We start from the raw sequence: 16690 nt of genomic DNA on the forward strand, positions 1-16690 counted from the left end.
GTCAAATGGTAACTTGATCAGTTATGTCTAAATGTAATTTGAAATGTTTTTTTTCTTACTCATATGATATGGTAATGTGATATGTAGAATAGTAAATTGGAATGGAGTTTGAGATTCTTTTGACTAACTTGATATATAGAATGATATGGTAATGTGATATGTAGAATAGTAAATTGGAATGGAGTTTGTGATTTCTTAGACTAAGTAGAATGGTAGTTTGAGATGGAATTTTAGATTGACAACGTCATATCAATCACAAATTTCACCAAATACCCAATAAAATTCTTTTCACAAATATATATTAGATAACTCATGTTAGATGACAGTCAATGATAGAATACCAAATACCCAATAAAATTCTTTTCACAAATATATATTAGATAACTCAGGTTAGATGACACTCGATGATAGAATTTGAGATTTGTTCCATTTGGATACCATATTAAAAAATTGGTTTTTGATAGTGATGTATTAATAACACATGCCAATTAATTCGCGTTTGACATAATTATATAACCATATTTTATTATTACCTAAAATGTTATTCCATCCTTGTATGCATTATAATTATGATAACATCAATTTATTCTTTAATAGAATATCCTTCCATCTTCTAGATTAATAAATAAAAATTGTGCAGAGGACATCATAGTCCTTATATATCTCTCACCATATATTTTCCTGGCCTCTCAGATCGCTGCGGCCGAAAATAAATAACATGTTATAGGAAATTAATTGAGCCGAGGTGTATATGTTTACGGTTTGATTTTGGTTTGCCAAAATCGAACGATGGGTATATATAACTACTGCCCATTAATACTTTAGATAGCATGCTCAATATTTATTACCGATAGCTGCAACCTCCAAAACAAAACAAAACAGATTAATCTAGTGTCATATCTGCGATCGTATTCTTTTGGACCTCTCAGAGGGCTGCACCTTCCCGGACGAAACAAACCGACAGCGACTTTACGGGAAATTTTCAGAAATTTGTGCAATCCTTCACTTGCAACTGTGCTATTGTAAGTTCAACATGGAAGCCACTAGCGAGGAATATGTATATAAAAACGAAATGGTTACAGATCTTCCACGTAATCTTCTCATGTAGTTCCTGTACCATCCATGGCTTTCTGCCTCATTCATATATTATTCACTTCCGTGTCCTCCCGGCTGTCTGTGACTTACTCTCCTCCACGTAGGTAAATTTGTCTGCGTCTACTGACAATATGAGTACTGTGTATACAGACATTGACTGAATGTGAGTACTGCGTATGCAGACAATGACTAAAGGAATGGATGGTTTCCAAGGTCCTCCCTACTGTGTAACATGATGCTTCCATCGAAGAAAAGCATTATATGGAGTACCACCAACTTCAGCTCAACATTAAAACAAATCAACCTCTACGTTAAAACAAAAAGAAATTGTACATTACGGGGATTGATTAAGATACAATGTCTTTTCTCGATTGGTTTTGTGCACTGTTTCACCATTTAAAAGCATCACGTGACATGCTCCTGGTCTTTCGTGGCTTTCAGAAGTGTATTTGGAACATCTTCTGTCCTTTCAGCATCACCTCACCTCAGACTATCACGAGAGACGCTAAATACGGCCATTGACTATAGATGATCTTTGAACGTTTCTAGCTGTAGTTACGAAAACAAAACTGCGTAGGGTAGAGATGTAGGCTGTCTTCACTGTTATTTGAATTAATATTCAGATATTAGTAAAATTCTTGATGAATTTTTTTTTTTTTTTTTCACTTGAAGTTTAGAAATTTTGAAAAATTTAACTAATTTATAATTATTCAAATTTGTAAAAAATCTCATATTTTTATTATAATTAATTTTAAGGTAAAATATGAGCTAAAATTTTCTATAATAACATCCAAAATGTATATATGAAAAATTAACGTATCTATGAATATTAATTCTTAAATTTTCTTATAATAACATTCAAATATATATGAAAATTGACCTATTTATAAATATTAATTCCTATTTTCTTTTATAATAACACCCAAACATAAAAGTTTAAAGGAAAAACCAGTAAGGTCACGGCTCATTAACTGTTAACAGGAGGACCCCACCATACAGTGGTTGGAAACAGAGGCACAGGAGCTTCAAATGCAATATGACAGTGTGCGCAGGACGGCACAGACAGTGGTCCTAACTCAACGACTTGTGAGGCTACAACAGGTAAAGGCATTGAAAGATCAAGTGGACACAGCGCGCCAAAAAGAGGCAGTACTTAAAGCACACGTCTAGCCTTGGATTGATGAGGCCTTGCTCATCATGACTGACATCGAAGGAAAACTAGCACAAATGAAAGGAATGCATGACCTGAGATAGGGAGTTGACCCTGACAACGAGCATTCAGCCAAGCGAGCAGAAGGGATCCACCGGATGGTAGAGCGGTGTGCTACGGGTCTTCGCGCAGCATAGGCAAAGTTAGATGGACTTTACGCAAAGATCGCCGCACTAGCAAAATGACTCAGGATGAGTCACGATGATTGTGTTGTGGACATAATGGGCAGCGGATCCCCCCATAACATGTTTTTGGGGCTTGAAGCCCTAATTTTGGTAAGTGTAATGTAAAGACCCCGCGAAATGCGGGCACGAAGTGCGAGAGTCTACGGTTGTCCACCCTAAAATAATGTAATTGAATGTATGGTATGTCAGCCTACCCATGGTCTGTGGACTATGGGATTGTATAAATAGAGCGAGGCTCTAAGTGTAAAGTCAGTCTTAGTTTTGAGAAAAGATAAATGTGAAGGCATGGTTAAAGGATAGAAGTGAATCTGAAGTGTATTGGGTCATAGTGGTAGGTAGAGGCTCTCCAACTGAGTGCGCAGAGGCCTAGTAGAGTCCGCAGCTGAGTGCGTAGGGCAGAGTCGGGTTGTAACTGAACCTGAGTATAATAAAGATAAGATTGATTCTGAATATTGTGCATTTGCTTGTAGATCTATATTTCTATGTTCTGGTTATCTTTATGCATTTACATTGTTTTCAAGTACTCGCGCTAATCTGGCAGTTCAATAAGTAATAAGAATATTGAGCCTGCACAAACTAAGTTAAACACTAATATAATATTATATTAAGGTTTAGACCGGAATAAGACGAAAGTGCGCACGAGTTGCGAGGAATAGGAAGCTACGTCGAGCAGCACAACGTGCAGATTAGGATCACGAACCTCTAGAACCCTCATCAAGACATCCCTAGGGTGCGGAAACCTAGTTCCATCACCCTCCCATACTACTTCGGGTGAGACCTCAGTTTGTGCTCCATGGACTCTTACCAAAAGGGCCAGTAGTATCAGGATTTGCTTGGCTAAACTCACTGCTAAACCTGGGTCAGGCCCCACATAGCCAACATGACCTTCATTGAAATGAGGTTCTTTTGGCTCCCGCTATCGACAATGAGTTGTAACGGTGAACCCTTTAACCACATATGGGAGTGGAAGAGGCACTCTTTCTCCTCTGGATCTTTGGGTTTTTCCTTTTTGATATTCCTGGTGGCAACAGTGGTGTTGGGCTCTGCATCGATAATCTACTTCCCTTTGTCATTCCCCTTGTCGAGTTCTGACTTAGAGTCAGAACATGCATCTAATTCATAAGCCTTCAGCTTGGCCTGACACTACTTGTGTTGTGAGTGGAGCTCTTATGGAACTCACACGACTTTCCTGTTTCCTTCTTTGGCTTCGCGATGTTTTTCTTTGCTTGCGACTTTGACCGATTGTCCTGGGTTTCCTCTCGTTGGCTTTGTCTTTTGGTCTGCAGTTTGGGGGCACCTTTCCCTTGTTTCGGATTCGTATACCCAAAGTCTCGCTTTTTATGTTTAAGCTTCTTCTCAATCTTGACAGCGTATCGGTATGTCGTGTCGAGCGAGGAGATGTCTAGGAACTCCATCTCATCCTAAATGTACTTGCGTAGGTAGCCGCAGTACTTGAGTACCAAATGTTTCTTAGAATCCTTGATACCCAACTTCGTGTGAAGGGTATTAAAAACATTAGTAAACTTCCACACGTCTTGGTCCCTTCCCTTCTACAGTGTGGTCCAATATATGTATCTATCCTCATAGCTCGCGATAAGGTAGTACTACTCATTGATGACATCCTAGAACGAATTCCAAGTGGGTGCGAGTGAAAATAGTGGGGGCATATTTTCATCCTTCTGCTCACACTAGGTTTCCCACCAACCCTTGATGTGAGGGACAGCTTTGAGAAGAGAAAAAGTAATATTTTCCCAGCTGGAAAAATCATGAACATAAAATATCCTTATAGTAGATTTAACCATTTATTTACAGCTTCTGCATGTATTTGGCCATCAAATATGGGAATGATAATGTTTACTTGTACCTTAAAAGGGGTGGTGCCTCTAGAGTGGTTGCTAGATGTGGATGCAAAGTTATCCATCATCGTGTTCCTTTATTTTTGGAGGGCTTCCTCGAGGAATATCTTGATAGGATTTCCCACTCCCTCTTCTTTCTTTTCTTCCCCCATGGCTGTCCATTAGGGTTTGTGAGGCTCATCTTGCAAAGGTTCAACTAGATTGAGCCCTAACTCCTTATACCCCGACCTCTTTGGGAACATGCAAAGAAGCATAGAGAAAGAGTAGACTGCTTTAATACCACTGATCCAAATTTAAACAGGAACGAAACAAATTACAAATATAACCATACACACAAAGATGTAACGGAAATAAAACTTCGTTTCATTAATATCAAAGAACTGAAATATGCTTACATTCAAAATGGGAATAGAGTAGCTGGGGTGATGGTAGTTTATCTCTGAGAAGAGATGTGGTGGCTACATGCCTCTGAACACTCTTACAATGAGGCTCGAAGGCCTATTTATTATTGAGAAACAATGGAAAACCATAAACATCCAAAAATCTAACCCTAGGAGATGAAACACAAAACAATGGGCCCTGTTGGGGTAAGTTGGTACATCAATTTCCCGGGATTGTAACTTTGGCATGCAATCTTTGTTTGACGCACACAATACCTAGTTAGAAATATCTATCCGAGGACTACAACTTCTGACAGTCAATACTAAGGTGAAAAATTATATTTTCGATTGGTGGTTTTCCCAAAAAACGTCGTTCATGACACGAAAAACTATCAAAAATAATAAACTGTGCTACAATTAAGGAAACCCGAAAAACTAAAAGAAACAATGGTGAAGGTCCAAGAGGAATAAGCAGGTGGCCACCAATATCCACCTAGATCAATTATATTGGGGATGTCTAGAAGTCCTCGATTTATCGATGGACATTTTGGAAGTCCCCAAAAGTCCCCTATTTTTCGAGGGATGGCTAGGGGATGACCTTGAAGTCCCCAAGTTCTCCATCGAGTCCCCGACAAATTTGAAACTTCTCCGACGAGTTATGAAGTCCTCGGATCACTAGAATGGAGTGAACGTCATAACTTATGGCGAGGATGGGTCTCATGCAACATAAAGTTTTATATAAAAAAATTCACACAATTTAAACACAAGATCATTTTACGCGATCATTATGACCAATAATCACTTATTTACAATTTACCTATAATATTATAAATTATTTTTAAAAATAAAAATAATTTCTTAATAATATTTTTTTTTTGTTATAACTAATATGTTATATGGGATTATCATTATTTTATCTCTTACTATTATGATAAAATACACATTTTTTTATAATGATTGAATTTTATAAATGAATATCCACATTTTAGAGAAAAAATTTTCATTTTTTAAAAGTTTTTATTTTACACTTCAAATTGAAATTTCTTATAAATAAACTGTATTATATTAAAGATTTGTTTTTCGTGTAAATAAACCTATCTGCCTTTAATTTTGAAGCAACCTTGCTCTCTTTAGGTCGTAATTTTATATTTTTTTAAATATAATTTTTAATAAATATAATTAATATTTTGTTTCGATATAAATAGTCTTTGGCTTTATTAAAACAAACCTTTAAATTTTGCAATAATTTTTTTTTTTAACTTTATATATTTTTTATTATAAAATTATTATAAAGCTATTAAAAATATGATTGTATATTTATTTTAATTTATATTAATAATATAAATATAATTTAATATTTATTTTAACTTGAAAATATATTGATATGATATTTACATTTTTTAATTTAATTAAAAAATTAGAATATATTTTTTAGAAATTTATTACTATTTTGACACATTTTCGAAATTCTTTGGCCAACTCTCTTCTCTATGTCAAATTACTTTTTGAGCTTCTTACGATCACTAACCTGATATGTCAAATGGTAACTTGATCAGTTATGTCTAATTGTAATTTGAAATGTTTTTTTGTTACTAATTTGATATGGTAATATGATATGTAGGATAATAGGTTGGAATGGAGTTTGAGATTCCTTTGACTAACTTGATATGTAGAATGGTAGTTTGAGATGGAGTTTTAGATTACCAATGGCACATCAATCACAAATTTCACCAAATACCCAATAAAATTATTTTCACAAACATATATTAGATAACTCATATCAGATGACACTCAGTGATAGAATTTGAGATTTGTTCCATTTGGACACCATATTAATTTTTGATAGTGATGCATTAATAACACATGCCAATTGATTCGCGTTTCTTAAATCAACCATTATTATGACATAATTATATAACCATATTTTATTATTACCTAAAATGTTATTCCACCCTTGTATGCATTATAATTATGATAACATCAATTTATTCTTTAATAGAATATCCTTCCATCTTCTAGATTAATAAATAAAAATTGTCCAGAGGATATCATAGTCCTTATATATCTCTCACCATATATTTTCCTGGCCTCTCAGATCGCTGCGGCCGAAAATAAATAAATAACATGTTATAGGGAATTAATTGAGCCGAGGTGTATATGTTTACGGTTTGATTTTGGTTTGCCAAAATCGAACGATGGGTATATATAACTACTGCCCATTAAGACTTTATATAGCATGCTCAATATTTATTACCGATAGCTGCAACCTCCAAAACAAAACAAAACAGATTAATCTAGTGTCATATCTGCGATCGTATTCTTTTGGACCTCTCAGAGGGCTGCACCTTCCCAGACGAAACAAACCGACAGCGACTTTACGGGAAGTTTTCAGAAATTTGTGCAATCCTTCAGTTGCAACTGTGTTATTGTAAGTTCAACATGGAAGCCACTAGCGAGGAATATGTATATAAAAACGAAATGGTTACAAATCTTCCACGTAATCTTCTCATGTAGTTCCTGTACCATCCATGGCTTTCTGCCTCATTCATATATTATTCACTTCCGTGTCCTCCCGGCTGTCTGTGACTTACTCTCCTCCACGTAGGTAAATTTGTCTGCGTCTACTGAAAATATTACTGTGTATACAGACATTGACTAAATGTGAGTACTGCGTATGCAGACAATGACTAAAGGAATGGATGGTCTCCAAGGTCCTCCCTACTGTGTAACATACTGCTTCCATGGAAGAAAAGCATTATATGGAGTACCACCAACTCCAGCTCAACATTAAAACAAATCAACCTCGACGTTAAAACAAAAGGAAATTGTACATTACGGGGATTGATTAAGATACAATGTCTTTTCTCGATTGGTTTTGTGCACTGTTTCACCATTTAAAAGCATCACGTGACATGCTCTTGGACTTTCGTGGCTTTCAGAAGTGTATTTGGAACATCTTCTGTCCTTTCAGCATCACCTCACCTCCATCAGAGACGCCAAATACGGCCATCGACTATAGATAATCTTTGAACGTTTCTGGCTGTAGTTACGAAAACAACACTGCGTAGGGTAGAGATGTAGGTTGTCTTCACTGTTATCTGAATTAATAACTTCAGATATTACTGAAATTCTTGATGATTTTTTTTCTCCTTTTTTTTTCACTGAAGTTTAGAAATTTTGAAAAATTTAACTAATTTAAAATTATTCAAATTTGTAAAAAATCTCATATTTTTAATATAATTAATTTTAAGGTAAAATATGAGCTAAAATTTTCTATAATAACATCCAAAATTTATATATGAAAAATGAACGTATCTATGAATATTAATTCTTAAATTTTTTTATAATAACATTCAAATATATATGAAAATTGACCTATTTATAAATATTAATTCCTATTTTCTTTTATAATAACACCCAAATATAAAAGTTTAAAGGAAAAACCAGTAAGGTCACGGCTCATTAACTGTTTAGAACCAAATGCAGATAAACCCTTGGCTAAACGCTAATTTAACCCATGCATTATTAGACTCTAATTCCACCAAGGAAAGTTATCATTGCGAATATAAACCCTGGGATAACATCCAGTTTAACCCATGTAAACTTTATTGTTAGAAGCCTGTTTCAACAACAAAAAATAATATTCTGGGACCGTAATTACCTAGGTTCTATCCAGCATACAGCTAGTGGTGATCTCACATCTTTTGGCAAAGTTATATTTATGTAAGTTCAATGCAAAATTATATCTAAGTTCAATGGAATGGATAGAGTATTAGCACCTATTAACACCCCTCTTGCGTTGCCCGTTATCTTTATGTGAATTCTATTGTTATGCTAGAATATTTAGTTATTTTTGTTTTATTATAGATTTTGGAGATATTTCTAAATTTTCTATTTAGAGTAAGATTAATTTTTAAATCTTAATTGAAATTTTAAAATAATAATTTATTAAATATAATTAAAATAAAAGTTTAATTTTATTTTTATTAAGTTTTCATAATATTAATTTTTTTTCCATTTATAGATTGCACCCATATATTACGCTAAGGATCATTGCGGAAGAATGTCGTAATGATAAATCCAATTTATTCTGCTGCTTTGTAGACTTTAGAAAGGCTTTCGATACGGTTCCTAGATACAACCTTTGGAATAGGTTAGAAGAGCTAAAGGTTCCTCTTGAGTTAAAAGCTGCTGCTATAAGGCTATACAAGAATGTAATTGCCAAGCTAAAGAACAATTAGGGGTGGTCAAAAGATATTAAGTGTAACATCGGAGTTAAACAAGGTTGCCCCCTCTCCCCTACTCTATTTGGCATTTACATCGATAAGCTCGAAGGTTATTTAGAAGAAGCAGGATGTGGTGGCACAATCTTAGCTGGGATAGTCATTATCCTTCTTCTCTATGCTGACGATATTGTTCTTCTGGCAAGGTGCCCTTCTGATCTTGATAAGCAACTCAAGCTTCTTAAGGATTTCTGCTCTAACATGGGTATGACTATTAACACAGACAAAACAAAAGTTATGATTATCAAATCTAAGAAGGGCACTTGCGCTAATTTTATGTATGACAATAATAAATTGGAGGAAGTGTATTCTTACAAGTACCTAGGAATTGATATCCATCACAAGCTCAACTGGAACCATAGCATTGAGAAAAGGATCAATGGGGGATGGAAAGCTTATTTTGGTCTTGAAAATAATTGTAAAACAGCAAACCTCGTAATGTGGGATAAAAAGAAGTTCCTCTTTGAAACTTTAGTCACTCCTGTTATCTTATATGGCTGCGAAGTTTGGGGCTGCAGCATCTCCAGAGAATCATGGAGGAAGATTGAGCAAATCCAGAAGCGTTTTATAACTTGTAACCTGAAAATTAAAAGTAACACACCCTATCCTATTCTCCTTATAGAAGCAGGTCTTTCTTCTATTGAGAGCCTAGCTATGCTCAGGTTCTGATGTACAAGCACAAGCTCAATAACATAGACAATCATACACTTCCTAACCTAGCTTTAAATTCCAGCCAAAATCACCTAAGGCTTAACCGAGGATGGCATAAGGACACAAGGGCCTGGTTAAACTATTGGGAGATCAATGAAAATGATGCTTTGCAAAACATAAATAACATTAAAGATATTGTTACTTCTAAGTTCAAAGAAAAATTGTGGTGTGAGAAAGATTTAGCGTCTAAAAGAAAATTAAGTTATTATAAGAAGGTCATCAACCCCACCCTTGAAGATCAAAAGTATCTCTCTATTCTAACTAGCTCAAAAAAGAAAATTAATATAACAAAGATTAGAACGAATTCTCATGAGCTCCATAGTGAAACTGGCCGCTGGGTAGTTCCTAAAACGCCATGGATGGAAAGGATCTGCCATATTTGTGAGAATAGGAGCATCGAGGATGAAAACCACTTCCTCTTAGAGTGCCCTGCATACAACCACATTAGATCTCAATTTCACAACCTTTGTTACAATACTGACCTTCCTAGCCTTTTACAATGCCAAAATTATAGTGAACTCGGGAGGCTTCTCTCCAAGCTTTTTGAGCATAGGAATAAAATCTTAAATCAAAATAAATAATTTGTCTTTTTAGGTCCGATAGATCATTATTTGGTCTCAGCGGACGTTAAACATTATCATCATCATCATCATCATTATCTTTATACAACTAGCACAATTAAATTAATAAATATGATTAATATATCTTAATAAACTTTAACGAATATAGATTTAATATTTATATTATTATTGATATTAATAAATATATAAACATAATAATAATTATATTATAAAATATCATTTTATTTTATTATTAGAATAATATTATTATATATTATATTATACTATAAATATGATAATAATTATAATAGCAATTTAAAACCATTAATATTATATTAAAATAATATTATTTATATTATTAATAATATAATAATATCAATAATATAATAAATATTGATATTTTTGTATTCAAGTTTTTGTGATCCATAATTAATTAAACAATGTCTTTCGGTAGAAATCACATGAGAGAATTTTTTGGCCGACACGTTTCGAACCAACAAGCGTGGTTCCAAAACTTTTCGGTTCGAAACGCGTCGGCCAAAAAATTCTTTCATGTGATTTCTATCGAAAGACTTTGTTAAATAAATATTGATATTATTAATCAAAAGGATTATTAATATTAAAAATTGAAGACATTATAATTTTGAGAAAATTATATTAAACACAAAAGATTAATATTATAAACCAAAGGAATTTATATTATAAATCGAATAGATTATGAACCCAAGGGATTTATATTAAACCCTAGCATTAATATTATAAACCCTATCAATAATATTATACCTTAGGAATATGAACCCTTACATTAGTAAGCCAATGGATTGATATTATAAACCCAAGGGATTAATACTTAAAATCCATGGGAATAATATTAAACCCAACAGATTAATATTGTAAAACCAAGGTATATATACCCTAGGATATGTATTATAAACCCTAAAACAAACATGGTTGACCATGGTTAATTTTCGTACTTAGATAATCTTTGTCACAATGTGACGTTGGACCATGGTTGACCATGATTGATTTTCATATTGAGATAATCTTTGTCACATTGCGTCATAGGGCCATGGTTGACCATGGTGGATTTTCATATTGAGACAATATTTGTCATAATACAACGTTGGACCATGGTTGTCACAATGTGACGTTGGACCATGAGACAATCTTTGTCACAATGTGACCATTGTTATTGACCATGGTTGATTTTCATATTGAGACAATCTTTGTCACAATGCAATGTAGGACCGTGGGTGATCATGGTTCACCATGGTTGATTTCCATACTAGGACAATCTTTGTCACAATTTTATGTTGGCCAATTGGTTTACCATGATTGTCCATGGTTCATTTTCATATTGAGAATGATTGACCATGGTTGTTACACCGAACAAATCCCTCTTTTGGACAAGAGAGATCTCCCTCGATCCTTGATGGAAACTAGAAACAATTAAGACAAATGAACTGACTCTTTCCCTAAGTTGGACTTGCTTGAATTATAAGAATTAAGGCTAATGGATGAGCCTCTTACCTATTTCACGAAATGCTCGATGAAGATCCTTTGTTGTAATTTGATGCAACTCCTCAATGCTTGATAAGACCTACAAACATCAACCATAAAAGGTGATAAGCCTCATTATTGGGTAACTATATTGACCTTAATACACCTCCAAGCTTAGTAAAATCAACTCTTCTCATAATTCCTTACATGTTTTAATTATATTTTGCTTAATGAGATGAGTAAAAGTAAGAGGTTATGTCTAGTGGTCTAGTGTGCATTGATTAGAGGCTTTTGGGAGCAAATCATGGAAATTTTGGCTAATTAAGGTGCAGGAACTCAAATGAAACAAGTAGGAGAGATTATAGGAGATAGATCCTCCTCATTAATTCCTCACCCATTCGAATATCCCTCAATCAAATCACACTAGCTAGGAGTTGCAGGTAGTCGAGTCAGGGAGATCATGGGCAGCTGAGCTAGTGACAGCCAAGGACCAATTATCTTGAGTTTGAGAGCCAAGCCTCCCTAGATTTAAGGAAGGTGTTGGAAACTTCAACTGTATAAATAAGGAGGCCTAGAGCCTCATTAGGATTCAAATTTTTTTATGTGTGAGCACTAAGCGTTTTTGAGTTAAGGTTTTGTAGAAAAATACTATTATGTAATTTTTTGATATGATAATGAGAATGAGCATTTCCTTGATCCAACACTGAGTTGACTCAAAGGGTTGAAGATCCTAGGTTGGAGCCCAACCCTAGCAGTAGAGTTTTCTCTTATTGTACTTGTATGCTTAGGTTATTTCATAGATTAATTGTTGAATTGATTTTAGCATTGTTTCATTGCAAGTAGTGGTGAATTTGATTAGTTTTCTTCCATTTGTGCATAGCTTTAGAGAGATAAAGGAATACCAAAAAGGTTGATAGCAGGTGGATTTGGCCTCACTCCTTCCTTCAGGGACCATGGTTTGAGGAAAAACTCCTAATCAACCCCAAAAAGACAGAATTCTGATTTCTTGTGGAATTTAGGATTTTCTGCTACTTAGGCCAGCATGTTTTCAGTTTTCAAGAATAGGTTTCAGTTGTTATTTCTAATATCTTCAGCTTTGTATTAGATCTCATGGCGTTTCACAATATTATACAAGTATTTCCATGCATGAACTAGGCAGCTAAATAATGGAATTATGTTTTCCTATGTTGATTGGAAACCTTTCTTGTTTGACATGATTCATGGGTAAATCTGAGTGATGTATGTATTACAGGAGTTTCAATAGTGCAGGAAGATCTCATGTCAGTAGCCCCAGCCTAACCTCATCCACCCATGATCACCAAAAGCCACTAAGTCCATTAACCAATTCATCATTCCATAAGAACAACTTTCTAGGTTTGTTGAGCAAATCCAACCATCTTACCAACTTTGGTTTGAGCTTTCAGGAATTCATAGCCACTCCCTTGCATTATTTATTTGATCATCCACCTTCCTTAAGCCCTATACCACCTTCCAAATCACTCATATTTCTCTCGGCCAGATCCTGTAGGAGCATTAGGACATCCTGTAGGTGCATTAGGACATCTTGTAGGACGACCTGTAGTGGCCTTTTTTGAGGCCAATTTGTGGAAAAAGCATCTAGAAAGATAGGACAAGACCCCTATTGGCTTCCCAAGCCATCTAATCTTTCACAACCATCTCTAACTGACCTGCCATATCACTAGGAAGATTTAGCATTCACATTTTCACAAAAAAAGGAAAAAAAGGAAAAAAGAGTTATTGTGTTCATTCATATGCATAGTAGTAAAGTGTTTGATTATCTCAGATTGCATGTCTACGCTATTTAGGATTACACACATGTTAGCTTAGGATTCTTCTGAAGCAAGATCTCTTAACAAGTAGTTAGATGAGTGGTGTGTTTAAAGCATTTATTTAAGTCTTTCATTATTGCAGTAGACAATATTTCCATTCTCCCAATTGGGGTAAAATTCCCCTTTCTTCATTGGTAATCAAGCTTCTTCTAAATCAATAGAAAGCTGGTTTGAGAAACCATAGTGGTAAATTGCCAGCTTAGCAGTGACAAAGAGTGGACCCATTGCATATGCTTGTGTATACAACACTGTCACCTCCAAGTTTGTATTAACCCCCGGTTGATAAATTAAAGTTGGTAGCCCCAGGAGTTGTAGCATTCTTGCTGCAATACTAGTGATCATCAGTTTTTGGCACTGTTGTCGGGGAGGTGTCTGAGTAAGATGTGATTTACGCTTTCTTTCTTCTATTTCTTATCTATTTCACTCTTCTATTAGCTTCATTTCTGCAAAAGTAATTGTAAGTTGGTTTTCTTTCCTTTCCATTATACAAGTGAGATTTCATTCAGCAGTTAGTTTCCATTTAGTTAGTTATTTGAATTCTACAATTAGTCTCAACGCTTGAAAAACAAAACAAAACAAAAACACTTCTTTCATGCCTCGTAGGAATAGGGATAACTTAGCAAAATTTCTACCAAATACCCCCACCACTTAAAACAAGAAACCTTCCCTCTTCTTCGGTGGCTGTGAATTGGAGGACCCCTTAGGAGTGCAACCAGAGATTTTTGGAGAGCCTACAGGGGGAGAAGAAGAAGGAGAAACCATTCCCACTGACATAATGGCTGAAAATAGAAATAAGGGTGCTTTTCTCATCACAGAAGCCAATGGGGATGCCAAGATGAAAAACATAATCCCCTTTGCTCTTCCTCACTTCCATGGCTTGACCTTAGTGTAGGAATTTACAGGGTAAGTTCCTCCCTCAGGAAGAAATGGTCCCCATTGCATTGAGTTCCTCCATGAGATGAGGAAAATTTTGTTGAACTTGGTCTCTAGTGAGCCACTTTCCTTAGTGAAGGAGTTGACCTGCTTTGACAATTCAATATAATTGGATCCTTTGATGTCAGATGTTCTTGATCTATGTGTCCTTGATCCGATCAATTATGGCTTGTTCCATGCAGTCTGGGTTTAGCTCTATTTGTGTGAGTTTTCCTGCAATGTCGGATGTGTCCAACAATGGTGGAAACTAAGGACGAAGGTGGTCCACATTGAATAATAGGTGTAGACCAAGGAATGGTGGAATACGAAGCTTTAAGGTATTGTCTCCTACTTCCTTGGTGATGGTGTATGACCCATATCAAAGCAGGCGAAGCTTGTAGTGGAGCCGAGTGAGGAACTCCTTCTCTAAATGTAGCCAAACTTTCTTGCTCACCTGGAACTTGTGTGGATCCTGATGCTGATCATGCCACTACCTATACTTAGTATTGGCTCTGTCCAATATGTCATGGACCCATTGGCGAATGTGTAGAATGTGTTCAATGAAGTTGTTTGCCTTGTCGGATTTGGACTTGAAATGAGCTGAATCTGCCTTAGTAACATCAATGGGACATAGTGGCTAGAGTCACAAACCCACCTAAAAAGAGTTGTGGCTAGTTAGGTTGTAGAGAGCCTGGTTATGGTTGTATTGAACATAGGGGAGGCTCTCATCCCATGTGTGTGGATGGTTTGAGTCGTACATGTGCAAACTGTGTATAATCATCCTGCTGACATCCTTTGTTTGGCCATTAGTTTAGAGATGGAAAGTTGTGGACTTAGTGAGCTTGGTGTCTAGCATCGACTAGAGACTCGACCAAAATGTACTGAGGAAACCGTTGTCCCAATTGTTGGGTTTGGAGCATGATTATCATCCTAATTTAGAGGTATTTGTTTCAGCCGGATGTATACCCCAGGAATATTGTACACCCCTCCACACAGGGGGGACTTGTCCCCCCCACGGGGGTTCAGGGGGGCCCATCCCCCTCGGCTGGGGGGTCCGGGGGCCAGCAGTCCCTCGGCGGGGGTTTCAAGGGCGATGCCCCCGAAGCTAAAAACTGATGTAAAATTGCCTTGTAAAGGTATAGTAATTTCTAGTCAATCTGGGCTATTCATTTGGCGGATGATCTGATGGTAGAATTTATGTTTAGTTTAGGATTTTTTGCCCTAGAAGGCAACCCCTCTCTTTGTATGAGGGTATTGTATTGAGGTTGTGGAATATATTTGTATTCTCAGAGTGAGAAATAGATAGGTGAGACTGTGAGAAAAAACAGAGGATATTACAGCGGATCTACTGTAGGTTGTGTCTCTTCATTTTGCTGGATAATAGAAAGGAAGGACTAGCTGTTCGGGGTGGACGTAGCCCAAACTGGGTGAACCACATATATCTGTGTCTCTTTGGTTTTATGTGTTTGTGTTTTTCTGCATATTATATGTCTTGCATTTCTCTTTCATATATAATATTTTTCTAACAGCTGGTATCAAAGCCGAAGCTCTATTTGGCTGACAAACTCGCAAGAGAGAAGGATTCCTGGTTTGAGTGGGAGCAATGGTAGAGGATGATAAGTTTAGGGTCGAGAAATTTAACGGCCAAAACTTCCCGCTGTGGAAGATGCAGATGGAAGATTATCTATATCAAAAAGATCTGTACCTACTATTGAGCGGAAAAACAAAGAAGTTGACAGTTATGACAGATGCAGAATGGAACATTCTCGATAGAAAGGCACTTGGAACAGTATAGTTGTGCCTCGCAGCGTCGGTCACCTTCAACATTTCGAAGGAAACAATGACAGAGGGTTTGATTCAGGCGTTGGCGAAACTATATGAAAAACCCTCATCCTTAAAAAAGGTATTTCTTATGAAACAGTTATTTAATATGAAGATGTCGGAAGGTGGTTCTTTTGCAGGCCATTTAAATGATTTTCATACAGTTAAGTTCTGTAAGGGTAAACTTTCATGATGAAGTTAGAGCTCTGTTATTCTTTTGCTCATTGCTAGAAAGTTGGAATGGCTTAGTAATGGCCATTAGTAACTCTGTTTCTGGATCTAGTACTTTAAAGTTTGATGATGTTGTCGGTGTTATCCTTAGTGAGG

Source organism: Pinus tabuliformis, chromosome 1_1 (assembly GCF_031772625.1).
Source record: "Pinus tabuliformis cultivar Carrire ecotype Pingquan chromosome 1_1, CPIR1, whole genome shotgun sequence".
Lineage (NCBI taxonomy): Eukaryota > Viridiplantae > Streptophyta > Pinopsida > Pinales > Pinaceae > Pinus > Pinus tabuliformis.